Raw genomic sequence first — 13,535 nt, 5'->3', positions numbered from 1 at the left:
ATGTCGGACTTAAATTCAGGCATGACTTTGCACGCGATATCCTATCCGATATGTGTTATAGGGAAGGTTTACATGCAAGAAAATAGGTCTCCCTAGGGTTTTTGTCTAACTCTAACAAAGAAAAATCCAGCCGACATCATGGTGTATAACTGGGAAGATGGGAAGGATGTTTTCTTGGATGTCACGGGGGTTTCACCATTCACAACTGCCAGGCCACGCAACTTTGTACCAGGCCATGCCATTGCTGCCGTTATCGCTCGCAAACACCACAAATACCTCGACATATGTGCTGCCCATGGATATGGTTTTGGAGTGTTGGCCTTCTCTACTTTAGGTGAACTTATCGCAGATACAATTGCATTCCTAAAAAGATTGAGAAACAGTCTCCATAGTCATGATGCCAACTTCAAAATAGGCGGTTCTCTTTTTCACAGACTAGGCATTGTTATTCAAAAGGTGTTGGCACCCAGCTTGTCGCTCGGCTTCCTTCTACCGAAGTTGTTGTGATGAGTACTGTACTTTTGATTAGTTTCTAATAAAAGCATGCTATGACACCTTTTCATTATAAAAAAAATAAAAAAATTAAAATAATAATAATAATAATAATAATAATTCTCATTCCTCGGTGGTGAATTGGGAAAACTAGGGTTTTGAAGTTTTGGTTTAAAGTTGTTGTTGAAGTTGTTTTGAAACTGGGGATTCAAGAGTTAATAGGTTCCCAATTTGTTTTCTTTAATTCTCCATCTCTTGCTCTGTGGCGAGGTGTTTAGAGGCAGGGGTTTGTCGACTGAAGAATTGGGTTAGTATTTTTGTATTGGTTTTCTTCAATTTTCATCTTTGAGAATCTCTAGTTGAAATTGGTTTAGGGATTGAAGTATTGTTTCTTTTCATCTCCATCTTTGTGAAACAGCAATTGAAATTAATTTAGGGATTTTATTGTCCTTAGTTTGTATTGGCTTCTTTAGGACTCTGAAATGGGTTATTCTTTTGTGTGTGATTGAAGAAGCAAAATCAGTGGTGTTAAAGTTTGAATTTAAGACTCTGAAGTGGGGTTTTTGAGTGATTGAACAGGAGTTTCTGTGGTTTTTCTTTGAGCTGTGAAGGTTTAATTAGTGTTTTGTGTTGAAATCTTAAAATCCCATACACTAAATTCTAATTCCTTTTTTTATCCATCGCCCTGGGGTAGTTACAGCTGTTTTAGGAAGCCATGCCTTGCATATGGTATAAGTCTTCATCTTCATCCACGCAGTAAAGGGTAGAACCTTCTGTTGCTTCAGGTTCTTATCATCTTGGGTCTCCTTCTCCTTATCCTTCAACATCTATATCTCAAGGAGATAAAGTTCATTGCCCCTTTAAGGGATACGACAGTTGCCAAGATGGTGTCAGTGGAAGAGGATATGCCAAGAGTACTATCTACCGCCATATCACAGACAGACACTTCCCCACTAAGAAGGACAAGGACATTTACAGAGATCGTATACAAACCAACTTTGATTGCTTTGTCGCTTGGGAAAGGGTCTTGCTAGGCTGAAATGTGGCTGTGCTTTAAATGTATTCACATTCATGCATGGAAAAAGCCATGCACTTCTGAGTCACATCCGGCAGACATCATTGCAGGTCCATTAAATGGCAACGATGCAGACTTCCTTATACATGGTGTTTTGAGACCACAAGCAACTGCGACTAATATAATTTGAGCCAATCCTGACACCATCAAGCCAGCAAATGGTGATACAAAATCCACCTTTATAGTGGAGATGCTTCACTTGATCCTTCATAAACAACTCACTACCATGGTAAGCATCCCATCACAGTGTAGGTTACATTATTCTCGAGCTTTAAAAAATGCTCTAGATATGGTACTAGCAAAACCCACATTTTTAAACGCCTGGTTAAAATTATTACTGCTCCCCATTTGTACCTTGAACCTTTACGTTCCCAAATGCTCTTCTGAGGAACGTTCTAGTAATCGAAAAAAGTTGCAAATGTCAACTATCAACCAGGCCCTACTGCAATGGAATGAACCAAATGGGTACTTTCACCTAAATTAGAAACTGATTGCCCGGTATAAATGGTGGCTCTCTAAAAGAGACACAGAAATGATACCTGCAAGTGCACAGGGTCTGTTGTAGTGAGTGTGCAAGGCAGGGTCGAACCACGGATACTTGGGTGTGAATTGAAGTAATGAAGCAAGTGACAGTTAACAAGAAAAATCAGTGGCAGTGAATAAGAACAGTGAAACAAAGACAAACAAACCAAGGATGTTATCCAAGGGCAGTGATAAAGAAACAAAGGCAAGTTTTCCAACTATGTTCTTGTCCCTTGTTAGTTATCAGTCAGCTTCTAGGCTTTCTGAATAACTAGATGACAGTTGCGGTTCAAAGCCGGATGTTCATCTAAGGGTTGGTCTAGAAAGGAGGCTAAAGGCACTAAGATGAATTCTAAACCTTGTGGTAGTTGGGGCTCTCACACTGCAACTACCCGCAGAGAAGCTTGCTTAGTGTTTTAACAACCTATAAGGATATTCAATCCTAGACAATTCAAGCACAACAAGATCAGAGCATGGATAGGATAAAAACATTGAAGTTTACAACATCATTTAAAATAAAAACTAACCCTTGAGGCACTGACTATTCCAGTCCTCTTGGGTGAAGCACTGTCTAGTCCAGGAATGGTTTCTACAACACCCATAACATCTATTTATACCCAAGATACAAAATTAGGGTTCTTACAAATATTCCCCAAATCCCCAAAAATTAGTGTTTTGATTTTTTACTCACCAACTGTGATGAGTATAGTGACCAAAACTTATTTTCTTTTTACATGCCTCGACATTGGTCTTGGGATGTTTCTTCCGCGGAGGTTGTTTATGTTGCTGTTATCTGATTTGATCTTGTCGAGCCATCTCAAGTAAATACTGGACAATGTTGACACATCTATTAGGCTCACCCCATTTAAGCAGAGATTGGTTAATTGTGGTTATTTGAAGTTTCTTCCGTGTACTTGATCTTTCTTCTCTGGCATTGTTGGGCACATATAGATTAAGTGTGCAAATAGGTAATAGCAGTAATTGTAACCATGGAGAAAGCTCTCTCCTGATTTGGCAAGCACCTTGTCAAGCGCAGTTTTCAATGCTCTTGAAAAGTTCAGTCTACATGGAGGCGGAATACTGGCATTCGTAGTAAATTGTTTCTGATAAACAAAATCAAGCAGTTCTAGGGACAACCCATTTGGTTTATCCTGCAACTCTGTAGCAGCAGCCATGGAGGGAGGAATATCTGCCAAAGGTTTATCTATTCCATGTATTAAGAAATCAACGTGCCTTCCATTGAAAGGTCATGTTAAGGTGTTGCCATTATGGGGACGACAAGGACGCATCTATGATTTCACTTTCATACAATCACCACATAACCATATCTGCAATTGCTGTAAAAGTCTTTCCCAGGCACTGTAAACACAAGCATTAGTACATATCCTTTCTTTGCAGACAATTATGCTCTCATTAGATGGCCAGTGTTGATCACGTATGTGATGGAGAATCGAGGTTTTAACATAACCTCTACCGTTATACCCATCCTGGAAATCGTCAATTTTTTTTGAAAAGACAGTGCACCATCCTGCCATCTGATGAATCTGTGCAAGGATCAACAGTCTCTTCAGTGTATGAAAGAGATTGATCTTCAGAAGACGATAGGCGCGTGGTTCTTGGCATTGCAGAAACTTCAGTAACTGCAATAACCGCTTGAGGAACTTCTGTATGATCAGCAAACCAGCACAAAATTGGTATCAAACTGTAGGAAAAAAAATGGGGATCGTCTCATGGGTATAATTTTGGTGTCCTGGCCTTTTCAACTTTAAGGGAGTTAGGGGATGACATTATTGACTTCTTGAAGAGAATAAAGAACTGCATGGATGATCATGATGTCAACAACCACCTAGATAATACTCTTTTTCATAGACTAGGTATTATTATGCAAAAAGGTGTTGGGGCGCAACTTGTTGCGCGGCTCCCATCCAAATATTTATAAATACTGTTAGGATTAAGACCTTAGAATTAACCTCTTCACAAGACACTAGTTCTTTGGATCACGTAGAACTAAAGAAAACAAAATAAGATGCACTAAACGAAACAAGAAAGACATAAGATTTAACGTGGTTTGGCATTGTACCTACGTCCACAAACGGCTACGATCAACTCTTATTATTGAACAAATTACAGATAATTAAACCACAACTATGAGCAGCAGGTTGTTGTTCACAAACATCAAACTAATTCTCTATGAACAAACGTTCTAAACCTTAAAATTCTCTCCTTGTGAGAATTCTTCTCTAAACTGTATTGTGTGTATTGTGTGTATTTCCTTAGGACTTGAACACCTATTTATATATGTTACAAACTTGAGTTCCAAGTATACGAGTTATACTAGGAGACCAAAAACTTGAGTTCCAAGTTTATGAGTTATACTAGGAAACCTCAAACATAACTAAATCAGGAAACTCTCTAACTTAGACAAACGAGGAAACCTCTAAAAGATTCTAGACTATTTTAGACTCTTCCTAAAACATCGACAACATAATAATTCTCTACCTTGCCGATGTTTCCACCAAACTGAGCTTGATCTTCATAAGTTAATTGTAGCCTCTAATGCCCCTAGGGCCTTAACAACGAGCAGTATTGGTCAAGCTGAGACACCTCTCAAACTTGATCTTCGGAATGACTTTTGTCAACATGTATGCTGGATTATCTTCAGTATCAACCTTCAATAGTTGTACTAATCCGTTATCAACCACTTCTCGAACATTATGATCACGAACATCAGTATGCTTGGTGCGTGCATGATAAACTTGGTTCTTAGCTAAATGAATAGCACTTTGACTATCACAGTTCACAACAACACTCTGTTGTATAATCCCCAAGTCTTTAACTAAACCACGAAGCCATAACTCTTCCTTAACAGCCTCCGTCACAACAATATATTCTGCCTCCGTAATGGACAAAGCTACGATTGGTTGTAACATAGACCTCCAATTGACAGGTCCTCCACTCAATGTAAAACAATACCCCGAAGTAGAACGACACTTATCTCTATCACCCGCATAATCACAATCAACAAATCCACAAACCATCAAATTCTGTTCCTTCTCAAACACTAAACCAATATCCAAGGTCCCATTAAGATATCTCAATATTCCTTCACCGCGTACCAATGTGCTATCCCAGGGTTATCCATATAACGACTAACTAAACCAACTGCCTGTGCAATATCCGGACGAGTACAAACCATAGCATACATCAAAGAACCTACCGCATTAACATAGGGGACCCTTGACATAAACTCATTCTCCTCAGTTGTAGTAGGACACAACTTTTTTGATAACTTAATTGTAGGCGGTATTGGAACACTAATAGCTTTGGAGTTATGCATTCCAAAGAGACGAATAACCTTCTCAAGATAGGATTTCTGAGTAAGACATAACTTCCCCTTAGATCTATCTCGAGTAGTCTCCATACCCAAAATCTTCTTAGCTGGACCCAAATCCTTCATCTCAAACTCTAAACTCAATTTCTTCTTTAAAACATCAATTTTTGACTTGCTCTTTGCAGCTATGAGCATGTCATCCACATAGAGTAAAAGATAAACAAAACTTCCATCTGGAAACTTCTTAAAGTACACACACTGATCGTATTTACTGCGAGTATACTTTTGCTGCAACATAAACGTATCAAACCTCTTGTACCATTATCTTGGCGATTACTTCAAACCATACAATGATTTCTCAAGTTGACACACATAATATTCCTTACCAGCAACTTCATAACCAATGGGCTGTGACATATAAATGTCTTCCTCCAAATTTCCATGCAAGAATGTTGTCATGACATCTAATTGCTCGAGCTCTAAGTCAAACTGCGCCACAAATGCTAAAAGGACTCGGATAGAAGTGTGTTTAACAACCGGAGAGAAAACTTCATTATAATCCACACCTTCCCTTTATGCATATCCTTTAGCTACTAACCTTGCTTTGTATCGTACACCACTAACGATACCCTTGGAATCTGGAATTCCATCCTTTACCGTATAAACCCACTAACGATACACCGCTACTACTCTCACTTTCAATTTGAGAGTCCCAACCCGTGAACTTCTTTGAATCAAGCATCACTTTCTCATTAAAGGTCACATCACGACTAATTATGAACTTATTAAATTCTGGACACCATAGACGATATCCTTTCACACCTAATGGATAACCTAAGAAAATTGGTTTCTTAGCCCTAATACCCAATTTATCTTTTTTCACATGAAAATAGGCTGGACAACCAAATACCCTTAAATTAGAATAGTTCACGGGATTACCAGTCCATACCTCCATAGGTGACTTACACTTAATAGCTGTTGATGGTGATCGATTCACTAAATAGAACGCCGTATTCACTGCTTCAGCCCACCAAATCTTGTCTAAACTTGCGTTTGACAACATGCACCGTGCTCTCTCAAGAAATGTTCGATTCATTCTCTCCGCTACTCCATTTTGTTGTGGTGTACCCTTGACTGTAAAGTGCCTAACGATACCTTGTTCCTCACAAAACTCCTTCAATGGATCGATGTATTCACCGCCATTATCGGAACGTATCTTATTAACCACACGACCAAGTTGTTTCTCTACCATAGTCTTCCACTTCTTAAACACCTCGGTGACTCCATTCTTATGCTTCATGGTGTAAATGCAAACTCTCATTAAAAAGTCATCGATAAATGTCACAAACTACCTAGCACCTCCCTTAGAAACTGTAAGAGAGGGACCCCAAACATCCGAATGGATGTAATCTAACATACCCTGTGTGTGGTGTATAGCGGTACCAAAACTGCTCCTACATTGCTTCCCTATGATACTCACAAAAATCAAGCTTTCAAGTCTTCTCACCACCAAGCAAGCCTTTACTACTCAACACCGACATACCTTTCTCACTCATATGCCCAAGATGCATATGCCATAAACGTGTTGACTCCACCTATTTCTCATCAATTGATTGAGAAACCATAGCTCCACCACAAACTATATCTCCTTGTAAGAAATATAGATTACCATGTCTTTCACCGGTCATCTTCAAACTACCATTGTAGAATACCTTTAAGAATCCATATTCAGAAACATACTTGTATCCAAGTGATTCGAGTACTCCTAACATAATCAAACTCTTCCTCAAATATGAAACATGTCTAACCTCTGAAAGTGTTGCGATAACACCATGCGAACGAACCTGTACCGTACCAACTCCAACTATTTTGCAGGCATTAGAATTGCCCATCATAACAGTACCACCATTCACGTCTCTGTAAGAAGTGAAACAATCCTTAAAAGGACACATATGATACGAAGCACCGGTATCAAACATCCAACCATCATTAAGATAACTCTTTGATGTAACGGTTAACACTTCCTCATCAAAAACACACATTGGGTCTTCTAAAACTTCACTGCCTTCATCAACCGAAGCAACAATATTCTTCGAATCTGATTTCTCACGTTTCTCATCTCTTTCCTTAAGCTTGAGACAATCAGCCCTAATATGACCAGTTTTTCGACAATAATAACACTCAATATCGCTTTTTTTGGAACAATTCTTTGACTTCGATTTCTTATTACCATTCTTTCCTCTATCAACAAACAAGCCCTCCACTTGTGCTTCATCGCTGAACTATTGCTTCCTTAACACCTTAGCTTGTAAAGCAGAGACCACATCATCAAAAAACCAACTTATCTTCATCTTCGTCTTCATCGGCACACATCATATAATCAACTAGTTACATAACCCACTAGCGCTAAACGTTAGAAACAACAAGACATATTACGAAGAATTACTTGTTAGGATTAAGACCTTAGAATTAACCTCTTCACAAGACACTAGTGTTGATGGTGGTTTTTAGCTTAGGGTTAAAATCGTAAAACCATACATCTGACATGACGTCACTATGACCACTAGCGCATTTATTGAATCAATCAGCATACGTAAGAATTACCAGGGTACCTTTTCTTTATACATGTGTCATGTTCCACGACAGAACCCTTAGTATTGACCGACATCATCTTCGTACATACCAAACCCTAATTCTCACGCCACCGTGCCAATGGCAAACCATGCCAGCCACGTCTCCGCGCCAAGGCATGCCAACCATGCCAGTCGCACCACTGTGCTGGCATGCCATGCCAGCCATATCACCGCGCCAAGGAATGCCAGCCACACCACTGTGCCAATGGCAAACCATGCCAGCCACATCTTCGCGCCAAGGCATGCCAACCATGCCAGCCGCACCACTGTGCGAATGGCAAACCATGCCAGCCACGTTTACCGCGCCAAGGCATGCCATCCATGCTGGCCGCACCATGCTCCAATGGCATGCCAAACCCTTGGTCCTAGCCATGCTGGCTGCACAATGCGCCAATGGCATGCCAAACCCTTGGCCCTAGCCATGCTGGCTGCACCATGCGCCAAAGGCACGCCAAACCCTTGGCCCTAGCCATGCTGGCCGCACCATGCGCCAATGGCACGCCAAACCTTTGGCCCTAGCCATGCTGGCCGCACCATGCGCCAATGGAACGCCAAATCCTTGGCCCTAGCCATGCTGGACGCACCATGCGCCAATGGCATGCCAAACCCTTGGCCCTACCATGCCAAGCCGTCCAAAACCTTGGCCCCACTATGCCAAGCCATCCGCACCATTCTACCTTGGCCCCACTATGCCAACCCATCTGCACCATTTTGCCTTGGCCCCACTATGCCAAGCCGTCCGCACCATTCTGCCTTGGCCCCACTATGCCAAGCCGTCCGCACCATTCTGCCTTTGCCACACTATGCCAAGCCGTCTGCACCATTCTGCCTTGGCCCCACTATGCCAAGTCGTTCGCACCATTTTGCCTTGTCCCCACTATGCCAAGCCGTTCGCACCATTCTGCCTTGGCCCCACCATGCCAAGCCGTCCAAACCCTTGGCACCACTATGCCAAGCCGTCCGCACCATTCTCCTTGGCCCTACCATGCCGGCCTTCCCTATGCGGCTACCAAAACGAAGGCGTACGACGATCAACGACCACCCTTCAATCCTAGATGCAAATCCTAGTCGTCCAAAGTCGACAGACAACACATGGTAACCTTTGGCCCAAAACCCTAGTTTTGTCCATGCCAAACCGCGCAAAGGCATGCCATGCCACATATGCCAATGACATTCCAACTACCTTTCCGCGCCATAACATGCCAGCCTTCCCTATGCGACTACTAAAACGAAGGCGTGCGACGATCAACAGCCACCCTTCAATCCTAGATGCAAATCCTAGTCGTCCAAGGTCGCCAGACAACGCATGGTAACCTTTGGCCGAAAACCCTAGTTTTGGCCACGCCAAACCGTGCCAAGGCATGCCATGCCACATGTGCCAATGGCATGCCAACCACCTTTCCGCGCCACGCCATACCGGCCTTCCCTATGCGGATGCCAAAACGAAGGCCTGCAATGATCAACGACCACCTTTTCATCTAATATGCAGATCTTAGCCGTCCAAGGTTACCAGCTAATGCATGACAACTTTTGGCCCTAGTTTGGTCACGCCTAAACAAAGCCAAAACCCTAACTTTTGGACGCGCCTAAACCAGGCCATATTAAAGCCATACCGAGCATGCTTTCATGCCACTGGCTACCAAACGAAGGGTTGCAATAATTAACGGCTACCTTTCCTCTTAAGATGCAAAATCTCGACCATCGAAGGTCACCGAGACGGCAAGTCTCCCAAGCTCGACTTGCCAGACGACAACAACATGCTTCATGTTTTCCACGAAAACACTCGAGACATCAACGCATATAACAAACTGGAGGATGCTCATTGGGTATTAGTTTGGCGGTTTACAGCGTGCGGCGTACACTACGCCCGTTATAAGAAAGCGTCATAAGGATGAGTCGGTTAGTAAATACAGGGAGTAATGGTGAAACGCTTTCTTTTATGGAACATCAATTCCAGGCGTTACCGGTTACCACCTCTTCCCATTTACTCACCCCTTTTCCATTTCTTAATGAGTCCAGAGTACGTTTCACTTCGACTTGTATAAATAGGTATTACTTATTTCCACCGAACAACAGGTTCAGATCAGGAGCATAGAACACTTAGAAAATATTTGCTAGCTTTCCATCTGTTAGCTTCCCACTTTCTGATACAAGTCGTGAAACAACTACTCTTCCAGAATCAACTATTCTGGTCTCAACACTCACTTTGCTTCCCTCCCGAAAACAAACCCTTCTCCTTCACTTGGTGACCAAAGCAAGTCTGGAACGGCCATTTCTTGGTTTAGGACGGATTTGTACAGATTGATCTCTCGAATCTAAAGTACTCCCTTGCGGTAAATTGTTTAGGGTTTAAACTCGTTTCTCACCCACACACCCGAAATTACCAAAATCAACAAAAATCGTTTTCACCCTCAAACAATTGGCGACCACAGTGGGAGATTGATCTTTCGGTTACAATGTCAATTTTCAATCCTCAATCTCATACTTCGACCCCAGATGTCAGGACGGTAGAGGCAAACGATCCGCTTAGGGATCGACGACTCAGCTACCAGACGGCTCGATACGATCCGCTTAGGGATCGATGACTCAGCTACCAGACGGCCCGATACGATCCGCTCAGGGATCGACGACTCAGTTACCAGATGACCCGATTACCATTCATGACATTGCAAGGGGCGACTGGGGACTTCCCAGAGGTTAAAAGCAAACGATCCGCCTAGGGATCGACGACTCGATTATCAAGTGACTCAGGGACGACTGGAGAGTTTCCACAATTGCGGTGCTTCCCACAAAACTTGAACTTGCACCTGACTCATTTTTTGTTAGCACATCCAAAAAACCGAGTAAGTCTTGCCTAGAAAAAATACATGGTTTACTATTTAAAGTTTTCACGGGAATGATAAAACCGATAGCCATGGTATGTTTCATCCCATGTCATCTACCGACACGCAACGTTCACGGTTCCATATCTTCCCTGGGATGTTTGTGTCAGTTACATTCATAACCAAAAACGGCATCATCCTAAAACAATTCATCCCGAATAATAATCCAAAACCCTCATAGGTAACACTTGTCTAACACCCGGTTCTTCGTGGAATTAGTCACCTACCCGTACGTACCCACTTTGCATAATAATGATTACCCGTCACTATTCATGAGGTAGCCGACGCTAATACGGTGATATTCGAAGACAAATTATTTACGATGAATTATTTCTACAAGTTTATGAAAGTCATCCCTACGGCTAGGGTTTACACCAGTTCAGAAGAACAATAATTCTACAGATTTATGGAAGGCATACCTATGGCTAAGGTTTGCACCAAAACAAGAAAAATAAGAAAACAAATTGAAAGAGAAACGCTGGAGTACATACCTGGAATATGCTTTCCCATTTTATTGCTATCGCGCCACACCAAGCCAGCGCCATGCCAAGTTAGCGCCTTGCCAAGCCAGCGTCCACGCCAAGCCATCGCCCACGCCAAGCCATCGCCCATTCCAAGTCGATCTAGTACTAACATCTTGCATCCATCCAGCGCTAACAACTTTCATCTTTCTAGCGCCAGCAACTTGCATCTCTTCCAGCGCTAGCAGCTTGCATCCTTCCAGCGTTGCTCTTGAACGCTCAGTAGAAGGGAATCAGCAATCCAATTTCATCACACGTAGAGATCAGGAACGACTTCTCCAAAATCGAGGAAAGGAGATCAGCAACCCCCTGAGTTCACAAAGACTCTCTTCCCGTCAGGAGATGCATGATTTCGGGGAACTTCGCCCACAAAATTGTGCAGTCTATGATGGAACATTTATGAGAGATTTTATATTTTACCAAGGCGCAACGTCAAGACATATTTGCAGCCCTCAACCGCGTTGTGTCAGGAAAACATCTATTTCCATCCAAGAAGCCGTTCCCAAAAACATCTATTTCCAGCCAAGAAGTCGTTCCCAAACCCCCTACCTCTCTTGGAAAGCACGATAGATGGAACTGGGGACTCCTAACCACTGTTCGCTTGAAGGGTGTCCAGTTTGATAGCACACTGATTGACGCATCCTCTCCGCTTCAACGTCCTCCAGCAGCAGCTCCGCTTCAACGTTCACTTCAGCAGCCGCTCCGCTTCAGCATTCTCTCTATAAGATGCTCCAGGATCGAAGCCGAAGCTTCAGCGTTTGTCTTCTTAAGTTTCAACATCTTCTCCAAGAGACGAAGCCACCTCAACGCCGCTTCCTCCTGCCAAGGATCGTACCGGGGCTGCCACTCCTTCCTGCAAAGGGTCGTACATCCACGCTCCCCATGTCAAGGATCATGATCGCATCCATCCAATCTCCGTAGTCATGATCGCCTTTTGATCCATCCCGCCAAAACTCATGATCATGGAAAGTTTGCTCGCTTACACATCCAGCCAATCCTTTTACTTCCATGGATGCCCATACAATTCCAGCCAACCTACTTTGTTACCACGACAATGTAGTTTCTTCTGATTACATCTGCTACCAAGAACTGTTACCACTCATTTGTTGATACCAGAAAAAGATTCATCACGGCAGCAATCGCTACAAAGATGAAAACATGTAAACCATACTTGGGGACTGAGGATATACACGGAATCCCTTCACTATCAAAGCTCAGAAAACACAGTCAACCAAAAGGCCATAGACACAACAAGGTCATATACTCTTCAAGGGTGCAACGCAAGAATATCATCACCTCTCTGTCTAGAAGACGCCTTCAACACTTTGCGAGGCCGCAGAGGATCCCAAGCCTGCTTAGAGGAAAACAACTTCAGAAACTAAAGAAAAATGTGACTGGGTACTGCTCATCGCACTCGACGACCATCAAAAACTCATGAGATAACTCCGGAGACGCGGCTGAAACATTTTCTTGAAGAAATAGAGGAAGCCACGATAAACAACATAACTCTCTCATTTCTACCTCTTCGCTATCCAGAATATTTTGTCCATGTGATATTTTGAGCATCCCAACGTCGCATCCAAAAGAATACATAAGCTTGTATCAAACCTCGTGGACGTGGAGTCAAGACGATGCAATGAAATTAGGCTACACATGGGGACTACCAGCATGGGACGCTTTCACTCCCCTCAACCAGGTTATTTTTGATTTCAACATCATCACTGTCGAAGTTTTACAAGCCACGGGAATTTCTCAACACAAAGTCGTACATGTGCATCGAAGACTCCAAAAGCACGCCACGGAGATACATTCACATGTTCGGCCGTACCATCGGATCTAACAGAAATATAACTGGGGACTGCTCACCGCATCTCATTACATATGATAGTCCAAGATTCAGAAGATGGTTCGAAGGATGTCTCTTGGAACAAATTCCTTGAAGACTTGATAGCAGCACGTCGGTAACGAAACGTCTCCCAAGTCATCTATTTCATCCAGTGGCTCCGGAAGATTTCGACCATACAAGCATCCACAGCATACTGTCATCGCGATTAGAAGGTCCAGGAATGAAAAACCTAA

This window comes from Papaver somniferum, chromosome 3 (genome assembly GCF_003573695.1).
Source record: "Papaver somniferum cultivar HN1 chromosome 3, ASM357369v1, whole genome shotgun sequence".
Classification (NCBI taxonomy): Eukaryota; Viridiplantae; Streptophyta; class Magnoliopsida; order Ranunculales; family Papaveraceae; genus Papaver; species Papaver somniferum.
The sequence above is the reverse complement of the archived record's forward strand: the minus strand, read 5'-3'. Positions refer to the sequence as shown.